Here is a 5555-nt window from a genome sequence, read left to right on the forward strand (position 1 = left end):
CTCCAGACGGCTCTGGGTGCACGACGGAGCCCGCAGTGCAGCCGCGACTCGGAGCACAAGCAGCAAAAGGACTTGCTTCCCCTCGGCCTCTGGGAACCTGGAATGCACACACCGCACACATACACGACATCATCTGAGGTCACTAACCGCAGCACTGTTTGCAACAGCGAGAAAGAAGAACCCAAGCGTCCACCGACAGACTGAGGAGCTGTGGCCGTGTGCACGGAGGGTTACGTGTGGCCACGAATACAGAATGAGCAACTCGCTCTTCATTGATGCGGAACAACGTCCAAGATACACTGAGCGGGAAAATGTGCAGAATGGGGTTTGTAGTGTGCTGCCCTTTGTATAAGCCAGGAGGGAGCGCGGGATCCCGCAGGCGAGACCACCCGCGGGCATAGACCGGCAGGTGCAGCAGGCTCAGAGCGAGAACTTGGCTGGTGTACCTGTTACACCATTTTGACTGTGAGTCATGAAGATGTGTAGGATTTATTACAAACCCAAAAAAGAAAGAAGGAAAGAAGGAAAGCAAAGAAGGAGGGAGGGGGAGAGGGTCCAGGCTGCTTCGGGGAGAAAAGACTGGACAAGCAGGGCTCCAGGAAGGCTTGGATGCCGTGTGACCACCAATGGGGAGTCAGGGGGGCCGTGGGCCAGCAGGAAAGCAAGGTCATCAAAGCAATCGAGAAATAATGTGCAGTCTCGGAAAAGAAAAGATCTGCGTGAAAATAACCCCCCAAGTCCCCACGTAGCGTATGAAGCAGGAGAGAAAATTCTGTACTCAAGCAGCACCAGCGAGGGGCTTCTGGTAGCTGCCGGCCAGGCTGGGTCCTCGCTGCGGCGGGAACGGACAGCTGCCCTCACCAGGCCCACGGGACACACGTAGCCCGGAACCGCCACACGGAGCCCGCAGAGAGGCGCCCCGCCCCGAGCGGTTGAAGGAAGACAAAGCACCTTGTGTTTGCGGGCACCCACCTTCCCAAGCCCCACGTGCCCAAAGGTCACGTTTGTCCCCAGGAACAGAGGTGCCGGCCACTGTCAACCAAGTTCTCGGGGAACCGGCGCAACAGACACAGAGACCTCGCGCATCTCCCCGCAGGTGTTTGCTGCACCAGGCGAACTGAGAGAGGATGCTCTGCTTCGAGTGTCGAACACACACAGACACGCGGACACACGCGGAGACACACAGACACACAGACACACACGCAGACACGCAGACACACACACAGACACACACGCAGATACATGGAAACACACGCACACAGACACAGAGACACATGCAGACACGCAGACACACGCAGACACACACGGAGACACACACACAGACACACATGCAGACACAGACATACATGCAGACACACATGCAGATACACGGAAGCACATGCAGACACACAGACACACACGCAGACACACAGATACAGAGACACACAGACACACGCAGACACACGGACACACATGCAGACACGCAGACACACATGCAGACACACACGCAGACACATGGACACACATGCACACAGACACACAGACACAGAGACAGACACACACGCAGACACGCAGACACACACGCGGACACGCAGACACACTTCACCCTCCCAGGAAGCGAGGACCCCAGCGACCCCAGCATTAAGGGTCCTGGCAGGACTGTGCCCAGTGGGGCCCGTGGCCACCCGTCCCTCAGGGACAAATCCAGGATGCACCGTCCCACACCAGCCGGGGCCCTGGGGACAGCGCAGGTGTTAGAGGTGACACCTGCCAACCCCGCACGCACGGGCAGAGAGGTGGGACCGCCAAGGGGACAGACCCAGGGCGCGGGTATCACAGTCCAAAATTTACCGGGTTAGAAGAGAGCAGAGTGAAGGGAAGTGCGTGTGGTATCAGCCACTCACAGCAGACGGAGCAGATACAAGGACAGATACTTGTACTTCAAGACCTCGCACAGTAGGAGGAACAGCAAACCTGAGAAGGAGAGCAGTCACCCCGGGGGGAGGGGAAACAGGAGGAGGACAGAGGGACGGACCCTACACGCCTCTGGGTGTGCAGTATTCGTTCATGCTACGTAATTACAAAGTAAAATGGAAATTAAAAAAAACATTTTATTTATTTATTTTAGAGACAGCAAGCAGGCACACGAGGAGGGGCAGAGGGAGAGAGAATCTGAAGCAGACTCCATGCTGAGCGCAGAGCCTGACACGGGGCTCGATCTCACTACCTGAGATCACGGCCTGAGCCAAAAGGAGGAGTTGGCCGCTTAACTGACTGAGCCAGCCAGGCGCCCCAAAAGTAAAATGGAAATGTAAAATGGCAATCACTGAAAAATAAAACGAAGGAATTTACTTTTCCGCTTGCTGACATAACCACATAGAGAGGATTTTGAGAGACTTCAGGACACGGTGATGGGGCTGTACCCCCGGCGGGGTCGTCCCGGACCCCAGGGCCAGAAATCTGAATCCCACCTTCCCTCAGGCGTGACGGTCCCAGGTCCGTGACAGAGAGGCCACTGTCGTTCACGCCACCGGGTGCGCGTGTGGGAAACGGCCGAGGAGCCGCATGCTGCTGTCCCTGGAAACGGATCGGGGCGGGAGCGGGAGACAGACCCGGGATCCACGTGGCCCTGACGTCGGAGAGCAGGGAGGGAACTCAACGCGTCTCCTTCCCAGGCTACAAGGGGGGAGGCGGTCATCCACGCGCGCCGCGGACCAGTTGTGACCCACGTGCATGCTGGGCGCCAGCCGCGCACGCGATCCCACTCCGCGGTGCGACCCGAGGCTGAGAGACCCGCTCGGCCCTCTCTAGACCCTCCTCCCCGAGGTCCCGCAACAGGAACTGTGTGTGCGTGCCTCACTCGGCGTCTCTGAGACCCGCCTGGCTTCTCCCGCGAGCAAGCCGCACGGTAGCTTTTGTGGCCAAGCAGTACTCGGTCGCACGAATTCATGTGTACGTGAGCTATTTGAGGTTGAAATGTGTCGTACGTCCTAGGCCTGTCCACTGGCCCGGCACTCGCCCGTGTTCCTCTCTGCAAGGACATGCCCAGGATGCGGCAGCAGGCCCGGTGGATCTGAAGGCCGAACAAAGAGGCTCCCAAGGCCCCAAACAGGACAATCCGACCCATACGAACAGCTGCGATGGATTAAAATATATGAAATATTTAAGTCTTCTACTTCTGTTAAAAACAAGACCACTGACGCTAAGCCCCCGTCACCAAACTGAGACTTAGTTACAGCTTCAAGTCCCCCAGAAATGGAGTGACCAGCACCAGTCAGTTGGGTGATCTGCCAGATGGACCCGTGAGCAGTGACCCTGCAATCACCACCCGATTTCTTTCCAGACCAAGTTCCTCGTCCGCCCCTCCTGCTCCTAAGGAGCCTCTCACCTTGTCCACCTGCTCGGAGCCCCTTTCCAGCTGCTGGGTGGGACACTGCCCTGTTCAGGATCCCTCGAACAAAGCCAATGAGATCTCTGAAATGTATCCACTTAAATTTTATTTTGTAAGAGTTTATAGCGATATTTGTAAAAACCCTTGGGAAGATGCTAACGGCAAACTCACTATCCTAGAAACTGGTAGATACAAGGGGAAGAATCAGGCCTGTGTACCTCCTGTCCTATAAACTGCACCTCACGGCAACAAGGAGTTAAGGGGGATGCTTCTGGTCATTAGGTGAATATAAGAAGGGAAATCTCGAGAGCTAGTTGATAAATCCGAGCAACGCTCACCGATGGCTGCTAGCATCTCAGGAGACAGACAAGCCAACATCACGCACTTGTTGGAAGGCACCACTATGACGCTGTCTTTTAAAAAGCGCCCCCAGGAGTTGGTTCAGGTTCCGATTTCTAAGCAGACACAGGTCAGTGGGGCTCTGAGCCTCAACAGCGTGGGGCAAGGGCGTCGGAGCGCCTGGGGTGTGGGAGGGTGTCATCTAAACAACGGAACAGCATCACCAGGCTCCCAGTACTGTGATCTCACTCTTCCCCAGACACTCGTTGGTCTAAATCATGACCATCAGGCACAGTGTGGCCCCGGGTCACCTTAATCATAAGCACACATCATAAAGCTCATAATTACACAGAAAACCATTAACTTTCCACAGAAATAAAAATCAGTCCTTCTGCTGTCCTGCTGCTGCGTGGGGGGCGGTGCATGGGGAGGGGACCTCGGTGATGAGCAGCCTCCCAGCCTCTCTGTCCCCGTGAGGGGCTTCTCCAGATGCTCAGAGTCCTTCTTCCAGGTCCTGTGACCTGTCACGTCGGTCATAACTAACCCCAAGTCAATGCCACTCGGGAGCGCGTATGTGGGAGGCCCTGGGAGAGCAGAGAACCGCGAGGCTCGCGGGGCGCTGCCGGCCATCGGGGGCTCCTCTCGCCTGGCCCCGGGCAGCTGACTGACACAACAGCGACTTCACCACCCAACCTCACGTGGCCGACGGCAATCGTCCGCTTTACACCCACGTCAAGAACCGCGTTTTGTTGTCTTTTATCCTCAAAACGTTGCCCAGTACCTGTTCAAGCATGATACTCAAAGGTTTGTGGGCGTCACTGAAGACCCTACCACCCATCACGATCGATGTCACTGTTTGCAAAGTAAACCGCGGGGCAACGGCATCCAAACCAGGGGAGGCTCGCCTCCAGACGCGGCACCTCTGCGGTGACGAGGAGCTGCCCCCGTGACGGGCGCGCCTCCCGCGCTCTCACACGCGAGGTTTCAGATGACAGAGGGCCTTCAAACCCACCAACCCACCGTCCACGGCCACAGGCTTCCTGCCTGACGTGCCGCAGACTCGCCGCGGTGCTCAGCAGATGCTGGAGCCACAGGGAGGCCGGTGGCGGGGCGACCGTGGACGCTGGGGCCCCGCCCGTGCCCGCGACACACAGAAGGCGGAGAGCAGGGAATCCAGAGCCGGACAAGCTCGGAGCTCCGCTCGCTGGGATGCACGTGTGCACGCGTGCGCGGGTCCGTAAACACCACCAGTGCCTCCAGAGGTCGGCCTTCCCGAGAGCTGGGGCCTGGTTCACCCCGCCCTCCCCCTCCCGCGAGGCCACCAGCTCCCACCTCAGTGCCCCCCTCCTGGCTCCGCAGGGTCCTAGTAGCTCACGGGCTCCATTCCATTCTGCTTCAGCTGTTCGCCCAGAACCGGATGGGGAGGGAGGGCTCAGGCCTCCCCACCCCCTGGTGCATCAGGCCCCCGCTCCGGGACTGTTGGCCTGGTGCCCCGGGTGCGTGACAAAGGCCAGCCCTGACCGGGTCATGGACCAGGGGTCCTCAGCAGAGGCAGCTGCCCCTGCAGGGCGTGGGGGGAGGGGAGCTTCGAATGGCTGGGCCAGAATGCAGGGGTAAGCGGAGACCCCCCGCCTGTATCCGGGGTCAGTGTGGGCCCACAGAAAGGCGCCGAGCAGAAAAAGCATCTGCCGCGACTTGCTCCCGGAAAGACAGCTATGGCCACGGGGAAGGGGGCGGGGGACACACGCTGGGGTCCGTTCCAGACTCCAGCTGAGGCTTGAGCCCGAGACTAGCCCCAGGAAGGAGACCACAGCACTGACCTGCGATGCCCTGCCCCCCGCTGCCG

Source organism: Neomonachus schauinslandi, chromosome 3 (genome assembly GCF_002201575.2).
Source record: "Neomonachus schauinslandi chromosome 3, ASM220157v2, whole genome shotgun sequence".
Classification (NCBI taxonomy): domain Eukaryota; kingdom Metazoa; phylum Chordata; class Mammalia; order Carnivora; family Phocidae; genus Neomonachus; species Neomonachus schauinslandi.